The sequence below is a fragment of the Aedes aegypti genome, chromosome 2 (genome assembly GCF_002204515.2).
Source record: "Aedes aegypti strain LVP_AGWG chromosome 2, AaegL5.0 Primary Assembly, whole genome shotgun sequence".
NCBI lineage: Eukaryota > Metazoa > Arthropoda > Insecta > Diptera > Culicidae > Aedes > Aedes aegypti.
In genome coordinates, this window is record NC_035108.1 from 456,223,516 (window position 1) to 456,243,897 (window position 20,382).

Genomic DNA, 20,382 nt, shown 5'->3' on the forward strand with positions numbered 1-20,382 from the left:
TTGAATTCTCTCCCAAGCCTTTTCTATAATTCTGGCTCATAATTGTTCGTAGACTCTTCTTTGAACTTTTCTAAGAATTTTCGCGCAAGATATCATAAATCCAAATCTTTATCGTACCTAGTAGCACCTCTGGAGTTCTCTTCTAGCTTACTCCCAGGATTCTCACAACTTATTCTAGAGGGATTCTCTCCAAGAGTCCTTTGATGATCCTTTCCAAAAATCCTTATTTCTTTGCACCCTTCTCGAAATCTCCGTCAGAATCCTCCTGTGTTCTTTCTAAGATTCAAAAAAGTTTCCCTCCATCAACATCATTCATTCATTCAACATCTTTAAACATTTTTTCGACATTCTGGAATTTTACCCTAGAATCTATCTAAGCTTCTCTCACAGGATTCTGTCGAAATTCTCTTCAAAAGTTCTTTGTAAATTTCCTTCTTACAAGTTTCATTACTATCATTGAATCGCCCTGGTAATTTTTCCATATGAAATGTTCAGGTTTAAGGATCCAAACCTTGAGCTTTCAGCACAAGGATTAACCTTAAATTTACACCGCAGCATGAACTTAACCATGCATAAAATGAACGAAATTTCATTTACAATTTTGATCAAACTGATAAAATTTTTATTTCAAAGACAACAATTTGGAAGTATTTAATTCCATTCTGTATTTTACATTCAACATTTTGCTATTTTTTTCTTACACTTTGAAAGTTTACAGATAATTATTTTCTTTAAAGAATGGTAAGAGTGTCGAAGTTTTATGTTAAAAACACAAAATAAAAGAAAAAATAGCTATTTCAATGCACAGTGGTCCAGGAATTAGTTTTAGTTATTTTTTTATTATTGTTTTAACATTACACGTTAATGCTTTCAGTGAGCTATTTGCCCTTTGAAGGAAGCACCACACTAGACAACGGACTAGCATGCAACGCACAGTCGGAAAACATTCCTCTCGATAAGTTTTTCGGCCTGATGCGGGAATCACACACTATTTAGCACGATGCGGCTAAATGCCTCGCCTAAATGACACTAACCGCACGGCTTCGAAGCCCACAAAATAATGTAATTGAAAAATGACACCTCCTACAACACTGATGTGTTGTACATAATTGTCTAAATTTTTGAATAAAAACATTCATTTGTCGTTTTTATATTTTAATTAAATTTTGTTTCAAGATAGGTTATTATGTTCATACATTATTCATTCATTGCGAGATGGGCACTTTTAGAAAAAAAAATTGACAAAACCTTTTTATTGACCTAAATTTTTTAAGCGTGTTATTTTCAAGCAAAGCTAAACAAATAATAGTTACAATTATCTCAGAATTCAATAGAGCTCAATAAGCGAGTCATTTTGGTCTAATTAGTTTACTTTTGATTATCGAGAATTCCATATAGCAATTGTATCATTTGTGGGCCACACTGAAAACAAAATTTTCTAAATTCAAAGTCTATTTCAAAAAATGTATATTATCGTCCATAGCAAAGTCGCAGAGAACAATAGAAACAAGAGATATCAGATGAACAGAATCTCAATTGAAATCCAGCCTTTCCTGTATCCTTTAAGAGGAAAATAACCATCATCGTTTATCAATTTTTTTTTTGAAAACTAGTTTTTATGCTCAAAATTGAAATAATATTCAAGAAAATCTATCATTGCGTTGCACTTGCTATCTGTACTACGATAATTGATTTCCAAGAGGATTACTTTAAATTTGAACAAGAAACTGTTTTTTGATTTCTGATGATTGAATGATGTATTCTTGAGCCTTTGAACCATTTTGGTTCACTTCATGAAAAAATGTTTTTTTATTTATTTATTTTAACTTAAATTTAGACAGAGGGAAAAGCCCCTTTGAATGATTATCTTTTCAAATCTTTCTCAAAAAGGCATAAAACCTCTTTTTCTTTACAAAAAACGTTATAAAACAACATCAATCCAAGGCAGAACCAAAATCTTCAAGGTGGACCAGGACTAAAATTTCAGTTCAGATCGTCAAAAACTAAGTCAGCCAAGGAAATATTTTTTATTGTTCAATCCTGAAATGAGAGAGAAAAACAAAACCATCAGCATGATACAAAATAAGAAACATCATAGGGTAAAAGCACCGGTTTTGGCCAGCCTAAGAGAAAATGTCAATAAAAATTAAATGGGAAGCCGTATTTATACTACAAATATATCAAATGCAAGCTTTCAATCCATATTATGTGTGTAAAATACCAAAACTGAGCTATATCCATTTTTTCGTTTTGAAAATCCAGTTGGTCAATATAGGCAAACGGAACCAATTTCGGCCAGAGATTTAACTTCGATTGTTAAATTGGCCAATCGCATTGATTTTTCATGAGAGTGGCCAAATTAGGAGTGCCCTGGCCAAATTAAGAGTGCCCTGGCCAAATTAGGTGTATGGGGGTTAAAATTATAAGCAAAATTAATTGTTTTTCTTATGTATTGAATCAATTTGGACAAGCAAATGAATGTAACTCTATCATGTGAATGTGATCTACTGAACACAAAAGGTTTCATGCTGATTGGTTATGTAAAACGGTGTATAATCCCCTATGGCTACAACTGGCGTATGGCCAAAACCGGTGCTTCTACCCTATAGAAATCTGTAAAATATTTTCAAAGATGGAAGAAATTTACTTCCTAAAATATCTCGTACACATGAAGGGATATAGTTATGAATTTGTTTCATATCAATAATAAATTTAATTCTCGGAATGATATATCTAGTACATTGATATAAAATTTGATCAATATCTTAATAGTCATGAAAAAATAGAAAACGGACAGTATGACCGAACAGAAGCAAAATAGAGAACTACCATTGACTTCAATAATCAAAATTGGATATTTCCATCCAAATCAGACAACTGAACGTTGAGGATACGTTACGGACCATTATTACATAAGAGACGCAAACGCCTCTGACATTTCCAACGTATCTAATGAGAGATTTTTTTTAATCCGCTCATCTATATGTATTAGACAAACTACTCCTATGCTATCTAACTGACATTGGACCAATTTTGACTCCAATGCACTTCACAAAGGTTCACGTCAAACAAATGCTAAAAAAAAAAGTTGAAGTTAACGTTATTTATGAAAATCTGGTTCGAGTAAAAAGCAACAAAGCACCTCCATGTGCTTATAGGATATCAACTGATAGGATTTACAAACAGCAGAAAAAAAACCGTTGCCATCCATCCAGTTAGTGCAGTGCCCTTCATCAGCGAAAGGGGGTAGACTTTGTTGCCGGACTAATGGAGCACGCGATTGTTCTCCAGTCGCTATGTACAGTATTGGACAACGAGTTATGACTGAATACTCTACGATAAATAATGTAAACTTCCTCATTGCACTTCACGATCTTGTATCCATCATTCGCCAACATTGCATGCTTTCTTTCATCATGAAAGTGAAATTGCAAACAAGCATGCTCGGTTTACACGATTCTACGCAGTATATTCTGTCAAAAATAATGCATAGCTTGGTCATTTCATGTGCATTATAAATGGTATAATTTACAGCGTAAAATCATGACTTCAATTGCAATATTTCTTGAGAAAAGCGAGCGATGTTGTATATGATAGATGTGTTTGTAGGATTCATCGTTGAATAATGCATTACATATAATTGAAGCTAAAAAAACGTGACGTGTAAATCTAAGATATTTTTTGGTAACTGTCAATTTCGTATGGAAATTCGATAAAGTTACAAATATATTGTCCAATACTGTAGGTATGGTCAGCCCATAACCCCCCATAGGGGATGCATTATTTTTGCGTATCAAATTGAAATTCGATTAGACGACAGCGATGTGATGGGTGGGGAAATAGATTCTCCCCGGAGGACGCATCAGAAGCGTGGCCGTCATACAAACATCCATTACTCGCGATGTGATTTGCTAATGGGACGGAAAATATCGTTTATCCATATGGTTAAATGATTATTTTTCGATGACAGTGGCTGATCGGTCTGCGTTGAATGATGTAATCTTCCGGGAACGACAAAAACGGAACAGTTTTGATTGAATTTATTGCACGGATTGAACTTATGTCCACTTCTATAATGATGGGCACCGTCTGGCACAGGCCATCCATTGCAATTGTCCAAGTCATTGTTTTCATCTCATTGATTCACCCTTAATATCCCGAAGAAGCACTTAGTTCAAGCAAAATGAAGAAATATTCAATAATTTATTAAATTTTGGTTTTTCATCTTCTCTCTTTTTATTGCAGACCATCAACAATGAGGCAGAACATTGTCCAGCGCAGGGCACACGTGGTCTTGAGATTGTCTTCCAGCTTCTTCGTAAGATATACGACAGGCACACTATGGCGACTACGACAACGACGACGGCTACGGAGGAAAAACTAATGACCAAAATCCCCCCGGGGATAGCAAACCAATAAATTTTAATTAACGATAGTAGTTATTATAACTGATTCCTGATGGCTGTACTGTTTCTGGTGCCGGAGCGCCGTCTGATCAGTATCAGCAATGGAAAAACATTGACTCTCTCGGTTGGTTTCCTTGTAGGGTAGGTGTACCAGTATTCGCCACCATAAGAAAAAGCATTTTTATTATAAATCGCTCAAAAGACTTCTGACTTTTTTCAATACGTTGGACGAAAGCTATTGATAAGGAAAAATATTAAAACTGGTCATGAACTTTGCTTTTGTATTGATAATTGTGGTGGCGAATACTGGAGAACCTGCACCAGTATTCGCCATGTTTTTAAACGATTCAAGACTATTTAAAGTCGCAAAATGTTACATAAGCTGGAGTGACGAATACCTGCTCATCTACTCTACCGCTGGATGTGCAAAAGGGCAATGGACAACGTTGAACAGCTATAGGCGACGACAGTGCTTTTCCCGTTGGCGATGTGTTGTATCAGAATCGATACGATTGGTTGGATGACGGCAGGTTATCAGGATGATTGAATCGGGAACAGTAGCTTCGGACTGTTGTAAAACTTCAAAACCAAGATTTGAGAAAATTTGAAGCATTCATTCTTTCAGATTTTCAAAATTAACAGCTTCTCATAGGGAGTAGCAAATGAATAATTCAAAGCATTTCAAAATAAATCTCATTTTATGATACCGTCTCTAAGATACACAAACCAACTGCACCCTATAAGGGCAGTAATTAGGAAATGAAGAAGCATCGTTGGTTGCACCCATCAATTGCTTAATTTCTTCCCTTTAAGGTACGCGGGAGTAAGTGGAAAAGTCTTATCATTTTCGCAGAACTACAATTCAATACAAGCTTACGAACAGGTGATTCATAAATCTACCTTGTGTCTAGCCATTTAATTCAAATTGCTCCACAGTATCGATAAATCCAAGTTTTCTATTATCATTTCTCACGGTATCAACTTCATTCAGGTGTTAATTGTAACACCGCTTTCAGCTTGCAGTCAGCTTTCATTTAGAATCAGCCGTAAGCACAATTTGCTGTTGTAGTGATTCTTGATTGTCCAATATTTCCCCGAAAACCATTTTCCCGAATGCAATTTCCTCGAATGACGTTTTCCTGAATGAACTATTCCCCGAAAATTATTTTTCCGAATGTACCATTTCCCCGAAAAAATCGTAATGTAATTGACATACTGAAAACCATCCATGATCCTATTTATTAAAGTATTTAACGTGCTAGCTGATGTAAGATTAGAGGAAAATTGGTTAATTTGTTATAAAAATCCATGCTTTAAAAGTAACTGATGTTCAAAATAATGTGCGACGTGCATTTGACTCAAAACACCTTAGATTTATTTTTGTTGTAGGCTGATGAAAAAAGCGAGCACATGATAGTCAGTTTCATTGGAAGCGGTATCTTTGGAGTATAGATATTTTGCTTATGGACACTTGGACGAATGAACATTCGGCTCAGTTTGCCTTCTTAGAATAATAGGCTGTTCTTTTTATTTAAACTATTCCAATATTTAGTGGCACTTAGCTGATAATCTAAAATTTTCCCTTCTTCTGATAATAGTCTGTTATTTCACAATGTTTCGCATTATTACACAAAGATGCCTTATTTGGTCAAACGACCTCATGCCATATGTCCTCTAGATTTAACGTAATTTTATTATACTTAGTGACAGTAGCTACAGTAAGTCTATTGATCCTTAGAATCTATTATATCTTACTACATAAATCAACTTTCAGTCTTCCTTCTAGATACTTCTAATAGACAACATGCTTCTTCATTGGTTTTCTGACAATTAATATCAGTTTTCCAGATAAAAACATTTTTTCCGAACGTCAATTTTTCTGAAACGTTCCCAAATGGGTCATCTCATCGAAAACGTCAAATACAGTGAGCATGTTAGTAATGAATACTGAAAATGCTAATAATCTCCAATTCAATAGAGCTTGAGCTTGAGCTTGAGCTTGATTGGCCGCCCGTGGATGCACTCCAGTATCGCCAGATCAGCTGCACTTACACAAGGAACCAACCGAATGACTGCTTGGGACTAACAGGCATCCTCAGTGTATAAGTGCTGGTGATCTTCTATTTTTAGGCAACAATGGCACCTGCCACGTCAGAATGCAGACCAATGAGGGGAAGGGGGAGGAATTGATGATGCATTGAACTGGCTCCCACGTAGACCGTATATTCCACTGCATCCACGCCAGTTCATGCGGGAGTGTATGGATTGGGGGAAAGGCATGGCAGAGAGGTTTGCTTTTGTGGTTAGCAGACTGCCTATGTATCAGGCGTGCGCGTGGAAGTAGGAAGCGTTAGGGAAACGGTTTCTTGTCCGTCTCTGGTTCTAGCGTTTGCTATGAACGAATAGATTGAGTGTGATATATTTAGAATGGAAGATAGAAGCAAGTGAGAGATATACAACTACAAAGTACGAGGAAAGGGACGGGCCTGGGATTGAACCCATGACCTTCTGCATATGAAGCAGAAGCGGTAGCCATCAGACCACCAACCCCGTCAAAAATACACATGCGACATCAACCTGGATCGATCCATGGTCATGAGCGTGAGAACCAATAACTATACCACAGCACTAAACCCGCTTGTTTATGCTAATAATCTCCAATTAAATAGAAAAAAAAATCGTTATTTGAAAAAGATAAAATTTAATTAAAAGCAGATCAAAAGCACCAAACATGTTGAATCAAAATATTAAAATTTGTAGCATTCGTTCTTACAATGACATTTGAAGTACCTAGTAGCAAATAATTACCAGAAAAAATGTGATTAAAGTTTCAATAGCTCTGTTAATTTTCATTGATATATTTATCTATAAAGAACAGCCTTCTAATAAAAGAAGGGCAAGTTTCTGATGAATTCAGTAGCAGCTGCAAGCATAACAATATCAACACAGCAAAGTTTCAAAGAACTGCCTACAAAGATAAGAAGATGAGACTAATTTTAAAATTATCAACTATTTTGATGCCAATGATAAGGAGTGTATCGAAAAGTAGTCGCAAACATTCAAAACAGTCTCAATAATATAAAGTTGAACCCACAAACAATTTTTTGATCAGAAATGCTTTACAATGTTTTTAAAAATTATGATGCGGTGATATTGTTTCAATAAAGTGGCATTTTGTATGATAATTTTGCAAATTACTAACAGATGACAATGAAAATCTTGCACACCTCTGAAAAAATTGATATGTTAATAAATGTGGTAAATTTTAAGAAAACATGTTTTTTTATGCTAATATATTATGTGCCAAAACTTTCATGACATAGTGTGAAAAATATTTTGAAAAATAAATTAATATGCATTTGAGAGCAAATCCAAAAATCGAAAAAAGCCGATTTTCAAGGACCTTATTTTTTTATTTTTTCTTTCTCCACGTTAATGGTAATATAGAACGATTGTAACGAATAAAAAATTGTTTTTTGATTGGAAAAGTTTCTTTGCATATTTATGAAGTAACGTAAGCAAAAAATGGTACTCTATATAATTACCGCTGTATACAAAAGAGCTTCAAAAGTTGGTTATACAAAAGTGACTTTCTAAAACCGACCTTTTTCCAATAATTGAGTTTTTTTAAGAGCAATAATTTATTTTTTTTGAAATCCGTTTTACGTGTTGTGTAAAGTAAACATATTTTCCAATAGAATAAGCTTTTCATCCTATTTTGTTTGATATAAATTTTGTTCAATACAAATCATCAAATCTTCAGAAGACACTTCAAAAATGCAATTTTGTGCAAGATTTTATTTACTATGCTTTAAAAACCTTGTTGTATTTATATTAAGACTGCATATTATTCAATATTTTTTTAGTTGCTTCATTATTTGATGACATGATGAAGATTTGCGTGAAAAAAGCTTCAAAAAAAATGAACTATGCTCTGAGACATACCGTTTTGAATGTTTGCGACTACTTTTCGATACACTCCTTAATAAGAACAACAATATAAGGAAGACCAACCTATGTTATAAAGATGAGATATTTATAAAATTGAAAGTAAGCCTTTAACGTTATCAATTGCAGTTAAAAAAAACATGACTATGTTTTAAGAAATACAAACTAATAACCCGGAAATAATGATCAAATGATGGCCTGGATACGGTGTGCTAAACTGTCAGATGTGGCCCAAATCAACAAATTTCGAATTCATTTTTGAACTTGGGTTTGAACTGGCGAAACCCGTTTTGAATTGCAATTTTTCAACCAGTTCAACTTTATTTTATTATTCTCTCTTTGCCTGTTTAGCCAGATGTCATTAAGATGAATTATGCTCGGAAAAACAACATTAAGCGTCCGATTTGTTTACTGCCCATAAACGCATAACTGTCCCATGTGAATAGGAAATCCAGCAAACATGGGACTGACATGCATTTATGGGCAGTTTATCTGTTGAATGTTCTTTCAAAACAATTTATGTATTTTTATAACGATTCTTAGCATGATAAAATTTGAACACCAAACTTAAATTTTATTACATATTTTTAAAAGCAGAACTGCCTTTAAAAACATTCATTGATTTCCAATCCAAATATTTCATCTTTCGTTTTTCGATTCAAATCATTCATAAAAGAATCATTCGTTTGAAGCGATTATCAAATTTGCTGAATATAGTCTATTACGCCGATAATTACAAAAAATGAATGAAAAATGAAAAATGTCTCTGAAAAAGGCTTTCGGGGAAACAGTACATTCGGGGAAACAGTTCATTCGGGGAAACAGTTCATTCGGGGAAATAGGTGTCTGGAGAAAATGCTTCGGGAAGAAACCATTTGGGGAAATGGTTTTCGGGGAAATGTCAGACAATCGTGATTCTTAACTTTAAACGGGGGTGATGAAATATTCAAAGCGAGTGTGACAAATACTCGATGGAGTGAATCCATACTTTTGGCACAAAGCAGAAAATTCTTAAATTTACATAGCATGTAAACTTTTATGATTGCCGTGTGAAACGAATTATAACTGAATATCCAACGATAAATAATGTAATCTGCCTCATTGCATTTAGGAATGCTTGCAACCTTGAGTGAAACTGAAACGTTTTATGTTTTTGCATCCAACATTCGCGAATATTGCCAGTGCTGTCTTGCATTTTGAAAGTGAAATTGCTAACAAGAATGCTCGGTTTAGACGGTTATTCGCTGAATATTCTGAATAAGCTATGAGGAGTGAATGAATTTATCATTAAAAAACTTGTAACTTTTCATACAAAATCTACTTTTTCTCTGCACTTCCCCTGGCCTATGTTGATCCATTTCATATGCCTATGGCTTGGTCATTTCATGTGTATTGTTTCTGATTGAATGTTCAGAGTAAAATCATGTAAACCAAGCCGTTTTGCTTGCAACATTCTTTGAGAGAAGACGTTTTAAGTTCATTATTAGGGATTTTGCTAGCAATGTTGGATGTAATAGATGTGTTTATAGATTTTATCCTTGAACAATACATTCGAAATGGCTTTACATAATTGAAGATAAATTTAAATTACATTTAAATATAAGTTTTTTTTTGGTATTAATCAAAAGCTCTGTTATAATTTTCATATGGATCATCAATTCATATGAAACACTTTTAATTTCAAGAAAATTGACTCTCAAGCACTCCAATTTTCCCCCAACGTACCCTTCTTCCGTAAACCACTTCCATTGCCACTGATCATGAAGCAATCGAAACAATTATAGTGGATTTCTACAGCATCAGAACTACAACTCCTCATAACGTCAAGTAGATACCGGAAAGAGTCTCCGACTACAGGGAAAACCTGTCCTTACATATAACTTCCTATATAGGTTTTCCGCTTCTCGCTATTGGACGTCGAAAACGGATATAAATCAACGAATGAAAGATACAATAAAGTGATAATTTTTTTTCGGCATCGAAGTACTTTTTCATTAGCGCCTTATGAAATATTAATTAAGAGTGGCGGATCGGAATCTGGAGATATGAGGCGGTGTGGATGCTGCGGTAGTCTCACCGAAAGCTACTGCATCTCCTTTAGTGCTCCCCTCCCCCTGCTCATCCTCCTCCTCTTGTGGGGCGCAATCAAGCTTGTGTCGTTCGTTTGTCGAGTTTGGACTACTTTTTTTTTAATTAGTGGAAACGAGTGCTGGTGGACACCTGAAGTTGACTCCAACCGACAACAGATGGTGATGATTTTGAGACCACGGGTAATGGCGGTGATGGCGGAGGCGGAGAACAAACTTTATTCTGTCTATTTAAATAAGAATTTTCCCGGTGGGGTTGACGCTCTTGAAATAAGTGAGGATTCGCAGGTTGTAATATTCTAGTCACTTGAAATGTCGAGGCACGGAGATTTATACAGAGAGTGAATAGAATGTCATTTAATGTTTCCAAGACAGTTGAAACCCATGAATGTAAACTTGTCGTTTAAGCGAAACCCTATTCGTTCTACAATTTTAAACACTAATTTAGAATCTTTTAGAATACAGGTGGGCTTGGTGGTTTGTAGTTATTATTGCTTCTGTTTACTAAGCAGCAGATCATAAGTTCAAGCCAGGCATTGCCGAATTTGCATCTGTATCGGTCCGTGATAGGCAATGTTTCGCTAGTTGTATTTTGCTTGATAAGTAGCAGCAGCGAAGAAGAGCCCCAAAGAGAACGAGCGATGATAAAAGCTATTTCTCTCGCTCATTTACCATTGGGGGTAGGTGATTTTCTTTACCGGCATGATAAACAATCCCCGAACATCCTATAGCAATAGTGCCCCTAGGTTTGGAGCTTGTTTTGATGGATTTTGTTATGCACTGTTATCCCCTCGTTAAAATCAGAGCTGTAACAGTAGACAATAAACATATCAGCAGATTATGATTGCTAAAATGAGCGTTACTCTAAATTTTCTCAGCATTCAACACCTTGTCCAAGTCCAACCCCGTCACATACATAAAAAGCCTGGGTAGCTAAAATTTTCCCACTAACAGGATGTAGAGTTCTCTGAAACTCTCTTAACCTTGATGATAATAAATCTTCGAGCTGTTTAGTAGAATACCTATAAGTAGATGAAAAAAAAACAATTTTAGTTCTTTACCATTTAATTCCATTAGAGTTTGTATCCTTTGACAGATACGCGTATTTCGATCTCAACTGTAAGGCTATCTTCAGTGTCGTGTACTAGACTCGACTTCATCTACTTCTCTTAACCTTCCAGTTTCCGCGTGATTAACTACTGCCAGATGCACCACGCTGACGCTGTGTATGAAAAGCGAGGTTTTATTTCAACTGTGTTGTGAGGTTTATTGAATATTGCACGCATATTTCACACGAATAGTGGTTTGTTTTATTTTCATGATACAGCATTCTTCATTACCTTTTCAAAAATATACCGGAAATTCCATCCGGAATTCGGTGAAGCATTATTGAAATTCCGCCAGAAATTACTTCTGGAGAATAATAATTCCTTCTACTTAATTTTTTTTTATAATTATAATCCTAAATTCACCGAAATAAGAATTCTTTCAAAAAAATTTTGAATTTCACCAAAAGTTCAACCGCTAAATATTATTACATAGATGACCCGATTTGTCAGCCCCTTTTTCGTATCGTTTTTCGGTTCTCATTGAATAAGAAAACAAGTTATTAGTATTATTTCTTCTCTATGTTATGCACATTCAAAATAAGTTTATCTGAGTTGAATAAGATTTGGAGAAAATTTGATAATGAAACTGCGAGAGCAAAAAGTGCTTCGCTGACAAATACTATGTAAGATTCCTATTAGATATTTTATACTAATTCAAAGTATTCTTCTATAACTGCCCATAACTGCATATTTGTAACATTCGACAAAAGTAGGCATTGAGTAAATGGAGTACACAGTGTGCATTTAGTGGCAGTATGGTAAGAAACTAAAATTTCTAAAAATTGTCAAAAGTTCAAAAGTTCATATTCGTACAAATTTTGTACAGCTTATATTGCATATTGGATGACTAGACAGAAAATATTGTTCCATGAAAAGTCGACGTCCATGATTTGGAGGAGGGGAATCATGAATAACTATCAACGTCATATTTGAATCTTCCCTATATTGCTTTGAATCATTTTGACAAACATTTATAAAAATATCTACACGAGTATCATCGGTAGATTTCTGGTAGATGTGTTAGAAATTTTATCTTAATAAATTGAAAGAATTTAATCGACGATTCCTCTTTAAGGCAAAGTAGGCCGTCATTGAAACTTACACGCGTCGTTGATGATTGTTTCTAAATCATGTCACACACTCGAATTAATAAAAATCAGTTGGAAATGCACTGATGTAGCTGAAAATGTATAAGCATGTGATCACATACAGTGATACATTTCCGGATCATTGTAAACTATAAATACTAAGTTTTATTACTTTGAAATTGCGAGCTGCAATGTCAACATGGCTGCCAAAACGAATGACGGGCCACTTAGCCTTAAGTAAAAAAAAATCAGTCCGACAATGTTTATCATTAGAAGTTCAATATGGAAGTAGAGCTCTAATTATTCCAGGACTTTTTTCCAAGACATTTAACTACAAAAACAATTGAGTTCATGACAAAAAATCGTACAAAAGTCAAAAATCCTTACGTAAAGTTAAATCTTAGTGGGCTCGTGGCCGTGCGGTTAATGTTACTAAGCATTTATCCGCATGGATCCAAAGAGTGTGGGTTCGATTTCCGCTTGATTCAGGAAAACTTAGCGTCAGGAACATATTTCGACAATGCCACTGGGCGTTGCAGTCCGTTGTCTAGTGTTATACTCTGTGAAATTTCATCGAGTACAAAATTTTAGATAAAAACAGATACATCATAATAAGAGCAATATTTGAATACAAACTTCTCCTGCAATCCCTGGTGAACATTAATGAAAAAAAAAAAAACTTAGAAAGATTCTACCTAATTATAAATATGGAAAAATAATCTATGAAAGTGAAGTTAGCAAAATAACCACGAAAATGAAATTTCTGCTTATATAACACCTTAATGGAAATATAAATGAAAATATTTATAGCGATCTTCCTTGAGATATTTCTGGAAAATTTGTCGCAAAAATTTGACACAATTATTTTTAGTTATTCATAGATAGTTGTTTCAATAATTTCCAGGTTCTTTTGTCGATGAACAATCTATTGTCTGTGAATAATTTCTTATGCAATTCCTAGGCGGAATGAGCAAAACGGAATTATAACAACAGGTGTTATTTATTTAATTTTTTTTTTGTAACAAACTGTGTTATGGAATAAGCCAATAAGCTGTTAAAATAACAAAATACACTCTGGCTGTAACAAAATTATAACAGATATTGATACGATTATTTCAAAATTATAACCCATTTTGTTACATATATCACTTTGGGTAAAAACTTTAACTCATTTTTGGTAAACTAATTTTATGAGTGTTTTTCTATTTTTAGAATATCACAATAGTTTAAAAAAATCTATTTTAAAAAAAACCTGACCAAGACGAAAATAGAACTCTGGTCTGCGATATGTACGACGCTGCTTCTACCATTGAAGCTATCGAATCTATGACATTTGGTCGAATGACATTTAGTCGAATGACATTTAGTCGAATGGGGTTTAGTCGAAAGTACATTTGGTTGAATGGATATTTCTTCTATGGACATTTGGTCGAAAGAGTTTTATTGCAACAGAAAGCTTATGACATTTGGTCGAAACCGACATTTGGTCGAATCTATTGAGTTGGAAAACAAAACTTAACGTTTAGCCCGATTATCTTCGAAAGTAGAATTGTATCACTAACACGGTTTTAGAAGCTTGTTATGCGAGGCAAGACGGTCTTAAACGGATACAAGTCGAATTTTGTCACCTCAGTCAGTTCGAGTGATCTCACTCAATATACAGAATGAGCCCAATTTTCTCAATGGCACAAAGATACCGATTGGCGGGAAACATTCCACTGGAGCCGGCTTTCCGGTAGGTCAAACTATTTCTTGGTGCTTTCATAGTATGGAATGGTTAGCTTCCATCGCAAACTCGATTTTAACTGCCATTTCAAGTTATATTTCCGCATTCCAAAATCGTACCCACGTCCGTAAGCTTTAAGACCCAAACACTCTATATGAATGCTCCCATCAGATGCATATCAGCTGTTCCTTACGTAGAACGATGATATTTTGAGAAAATGATTAATAAATAATAATAAATTCAAGAAATCATTATGTCCACATCGCAGCAATTAGCAATTATTAAAAAAATGATGATATTTTGTAAAAATAATGGATTCACTAAAACGATTTTGATTTTTTAAGTGTGCAAAAAATTACTTTTAAAAATTTCATTTAAATAACCATTGAAATCCTCGATATTTGCATAACTTCAGAGATGTTCACCACCAATTGGGAAATTTGTGTCAGTTCACTTCAAATAAACTTTGCTCTTTTATTCTTCAAAACAAATTGTGTTATATTTTTGTTCTTAAAAGACACGGACACCGTTTTCAGCCATTTAGCTGTACAGACTGTAACTTAACACTAGACAACGGACAAGCATGCTCCAGTGGCACAGCCGAGAAACATTCCTGAAGGAAAGTTTCATTGGCTGAAGCAGGAATTGCAATTTTCAAGTAAACAAATTGCTATGGCCCCGCTAGACCCCGCAATTATTTGTGTATATATTAAAAGGGTATAGGTTGAGGATCCTCATGATGCTAAAATAAGCTGCTACTACTTGCAACTTTACAAGTATGCTGAAGTGTGCATTTGATGTGAAAAAATCAGAAAATAGTACGTAAATCTTCAAAATTAAGAGCTAGCACTTCAGTGTCCTCAGCAAAAATTTGTATTTTTACAGCACCTTAAACATTGTAAAATATTGTAAAAATATAGAAATTCAAATTTAGAAGTTATGGACAAAATATGAGTTTTAAGGGAGAACCCATCATTTTTACTCCCTAACTTCGTCGGTGTAAGAGGCAGAGCTTTTCCGTCTTTGACAAATTTTCATAAAATGATGTCGCCTACAATACTTCCTTAGACAGTTTTCAATTTTGACAATAAATAAAAAAGTTTATTTTTTTCTCAGTGTATATCATTTTGAGTGAAATTTTTTTCAGTGTCTTTATGATGAAACTTTGTACACACTTAGATTTTTCTCACGAGCTCGGCTGTGCGAATCTCGGTTTCCCGATTTTAACCGAGACTCAGCTAACAAATTTTCTGGTTGCTTAGCAACGAAGCACGATTTACTGATACTCGGCTTTTATTTGCTGAGATCCCAGGAAATTTATTTGCCGACTACTCGGCTGTGCGGATCTCGGTTAAAATTAGCCGAGACTCGGCATTATGAATTAAGTGTGTAGAACATGTCAAAACGCTAAAGCCAATAGTTTCAGCTCAAACACACATGTCCCACTTTTTTTGATTTCGTCCTACTGTGTGATGGAGCCGAAAAAATCATAAATGGAACAGCACTAGGGCAAGTTGGCCGGGTTTCTTTCTTTCGGCACGTATGACGTTTCGTAAAACTGTATAACACGCTCGTGGAGTATTTGTTGTTTCGACGCCATCTTCGATTGAACTGACAGCATCCAAGCGAAAAGAAACATGTTTGGTACCTATTTTTAGGGAGTCCAGAGAGCATATCTCTTGGAGAGAAACCAATTACGCTTTTTAGAATGAAATCGTTCTCAGTTATCCGTTAGCAAAAATTTAGAGAAATTTTTGAAGGTATTCTTGGAAGAACTTTCTACTCACTTAGTTGAAGTTTATTTCAACAAAAATTGATAACTATACAAACAGCTGAATGTGCACAGAGCCCCATCTAGCCCTTTCCAGGAAAATAAAGATATAGGGGAAGGCGAGGTAAGACCACCCGCCTAAGCAATTTAATTCATATGTCAAAATCAAGAATCAATAAATCCTTTTTCGACGCAGCTTGTCGTTTTTTGAAACCTTAGGCACGATCAAAAAATATCACAGGTGTTGTATTCGTAAAACAATAATTTATGCTTGAATTATTGTTTTACGTAAAACAATATTTTTATGCTTGCAAAAGTGATCACGATTATTTTTAGCGACGGGGTAAGCCCATCCACGGGGTAAAAGCGACCACCACGATTTTTGTCCATAATTTTGCGAAAAAGATACATCAGTTCCCTGTGATTCTAAAAAAATATAATGTTTTATGAATTCTACATTGATATACGGAGACATTGAACTATTCTTAGGGTTAATTAACTCGAAAAACTTAGATATGTACTTATCATCACCTTGAGACACACTATGGCCTTATTTCAAAGCTAAATATTTACAATTCATATTTCACTTCACTGAAGCATATTTCACACTTCTGTTAAAGCATGGACGGGTAATTTGTTATATTTTTACAACAAAATCCCTTCCGAAATCCTTATGTGAGCATCTGTCAAATTTAGATGAAATTCAATATTGACGAGCAGAAACTTTGTTTTTCATGTTTGTCATGAAAAATTTTATGTAAATATCACCCTAAATGGTTCGGAATGTCAAATATCTTGTGTTTATGATAAGTGCTTGGTGAATTAAAAAAAAACCGCCATTTTCATGCCAATCCGAAGGTGGTCCGTCTTACCTCGGCGGGCGCTCTTCCCCGCCTTCCTCTATATGTCCATGCGAACTGATGTTCCAAATTCAACTATAGAAATAACCCTTCTCCAGCATTAAGAAATTAAACGCCAACCCGTGGAGCTCACTGCTCACAGAGTATTTGAGAAACTGTTATCTTTTCCTGGCACACTGCAGACAACTAAACTTCGGGCAAACTCTTGCGTCGCAATCACGTTTATGACCACGAGTAAACAGCACGTATACGCATTCGAAAAAAGAGGTCACAGCGAAGTTAACAGGTTATTGATGACGTAAAAAGTTATTAATCATTTCCGTTTACCGAAATCGACTTAATCGATATCGAACTTTAACTTCGATTCTGGTGGTCGTTGAGCTATTCCTGCAATAGCAGCTGACACTACTCCCCCAGCAACACACATGTTATAATTGTGTATTATCAACTGATATATGACCAAAACTAGTCATATATCAGTTTATAATACACATATATAACATGTGTGTTGCTCGGGTCCATAACCGATATCGCTCGGTATAAAGGGGGCGTACATGTTTCCCTTAACAGCCATCTGCCTCTCATATAATGTGTTCCGTTGCCGCTGTAGTTCAAACAAAGCGCACACGACCGCAAGCATTGCCATAGTAAAAAATCTGTCCGGGGTTTTCGGATGAACCCAACTACTGAAGAGATCATCAGCATGTGACTATTGCACACAGTTATCAGTGTTTGATTACAAGCGCGGAGTCTTGCGCTCGATCTCTATTTGTCTAGCTCAGAATACAGCGCAGACCAAATCTCCCAGATGTCCCATACCTGAAGAAATCTTACACTTCGGGGACTCTGTGGCGCGTCACCTAGCCTGTTTCACATGTTTACTTCGGCCGGGGCAATGTGCTTTTCTTTTGTATGGAAGAGTAGCTAAGCGCAGTATACGGGATGTCTATGGGAAGCAAAACGTTATCTGCATGTGTGAAGGACCAAACCGAGAAAAGGCACCGATAGAAATCATGATCGGTGGCGCGTCTGTTTTGATTCGTAGATGGTCAGAGTGGAATAAGGGGCGTTTTGCTCGTATGGGTGGGCTTTGATAGGGCATGTTTTAGTCATCTTAGGACAATTTTTCAATTACGTATGAGGCCAGGTTTTTTTGTGCATTGAAGCTATTTCGAATTTCTACAATATCATGTTTTTCATATGCGTGCTATATTTGTTTTAAGTTTGGTAAAGAAAATGACCAACATTAAACCTTCCACTAACTCTGGTAAATGAACATGTACCACACCGGCAGCAAACAACTCATTTGTGCTCCGCGTTCGAATAGATAAAACCGTCCATCCAGAGCACTAGACCCAGGAGTGTGGAGTAGGTAGACCGACAAAAGCAAATATAGATAACGCCAAGCCGAGCCGCGAGACCGATTTGGTCCGCTGTTTGTCCTCCCCGTTCGCCGTTGTCGTTGCCGTCATAGTGTCGCTGGAAGTTTTTTTTTCTGTATTCTCTGATAACGTTGCCCAAGCAGCAGAAGGCAAGAGCAGCGAGGGTACCACCACTTAGTACTAATCACCGTGCCGAGTCGTCAACAACCCAACCACCGCCGGAGTGTCCTTTGAGTTGCCTTTCGCGCGCGCCTTTCGTTTCGTTCTGTCGTACCATTTCGCGTGTGTCACTTTCCAGTCGTATTCGATTTCGCAACATCTGCTGCCGAACGTTGCGTTTGCGTTCAATCCCGTGTGTGCGAATTGAAACCGAACAGGTTTGACGCCCCGCAAGGAATCGATTCATGGTATATATGGAGAATTGAGTTTGACGAAGAATTCCGGAAAGATTACACCGAATCGCAGATCACAGCCACATTTCGCATTGTAACTAGGGTGTCCTAAAATAACTTTGTTAGAAAAGTATGGGGTTCCAAAAGGGTAGCTAACGAAGGAACAAAGATTTCTTTGTAAGGAACTATGAGTAAAAAAACACTTTCAAATAACTAACCATATATAATTATATAACACATTAATCGAGGCAATAGATAATTGCAACGATTTTTGTCTAAAATTATTATCAACTTTATTCGACATTAATTCCAATGTTTCAACATTGGATATTGTATGTAACTCATTAATATTATACCAGGGAGGGAGCTTTAAAATCATTTTCAAAATTTTATGTTGAATCCTCTGCAGAGCTTCCTTGTTCCTTGTTCCTTAGTCAATTTTTTTATTTTTGTTAATAAGTGAATAAAGAAATTTTACATATATTTTACTTTTGGTTTAAATGCCCTCCAGTTGATTTTTGAAAATTATTTTTTTATCAAGCAATAAAAAATAAGTTCTCTGGATACTCAACTTTATTTGACCAATTTATTGGAACCCCTTTCCTCGTTACAACATGTATACATACATGAAAGTTTTTGGTTTATGTGGAAACATTATAAGTTGAATTTTGGAAGAATCAAGAGAAATCTTCCATTTTACATATCCAAACTTTTTTGAAATCTACTACAGATGACATACAGGCTTCGTCCTTTAGCGGAGAGGCCTGTGTCATTCGCAAACAAAGATTTTTGACATCCCTGAAGCAATTCAGATGTGACCGTATTGTATAATATTGATCCCAAAATGCTGCCTTAAGGAATACCAGCTCTTAAAGGAACTCTTTCAGACTTCGAGTTCTGATAATTAACCTGAAGTGTACAATTGGAAAGTTAACTTTGGATTAGTCTAACAATGTATTTTGGAATATTAAAGTTTTTTTACAATCAAGCCTTCATTCCCAACACTGTCGAATGCTTTTTCTATGTCTAGAAGAGCAATATCAGTAAAATAGCGTTCTGATTTGTTGCTTTTTTTGTACTAAAAATGGTCAAAATCGTTTTTTTGGCTGTTTTTCAGCCCATGTCATAAATGCCTCAATGAACTACTTTGCAGAAGAAACTTTAATTGCTAGGACGCTCCTGTCAAACGATGATAGATTACTTTAAAATTATCTAGATCAAATCCGAAGGAGTCAAAATGTAGTGCAAATGATTCCAAAATACTTGGTCTAAGACAGCAAACCTGTAGAATGCATATCCAGAGTACTAGAAGTTTTGGCCGTCGGAAATAGCGCACTATGGGCCAGGGACGCAATCTGGCCGGACAAAATTAATAACTCGGTAACGAAGCGTTTCCGGTATTTGGTGTCTTCGGGAAAGTTTTTTGTAACAACGAGGACCATCTACTGACAAAAACGGATAATTCGTAAATCGTCCGCATAGGTGGCGCCACAATCTAACTTTTTACTTTGACGTTCTAGAGACTTGGCATGTTCGGCAAAGTTGTTCATTTTAATAAAATAAACAACTCTCTCGAAGACGTCAAAATTCCACAGCCTACTGTTTTCGAGTTA

General features: G+C 35.6%; 1 protein-coding gene across 4 annotated transcripts in view; it reads left to right on the forward strand.

The window, feature by feature from the left end:
- LOC5565883 (CUGBP Elav-like family member 2) overlaps positions 1–20,382 on the forward strand; it is a 1,005,294-nt gene that overhangs the window by 132,191 nt on the left and 852,721 nt on the right. For 2 of the 4 annotated variants that reach the window (XR_002501013.1, XM_021848115.1), the window contains exon 1: positions 18,555–18,784. The exons of the other annotated variants lie outside the window; for them this stretch is intronic. The gene's annotated coding sequence lies outside the window, so the exon portion shown is untranslated. Of the gene's footprint in view, positions 1–18,554; positions 18,785–20,382 lie in introns of those variants that run through there. 4 annotated transcript variants of the gene reach the window in all.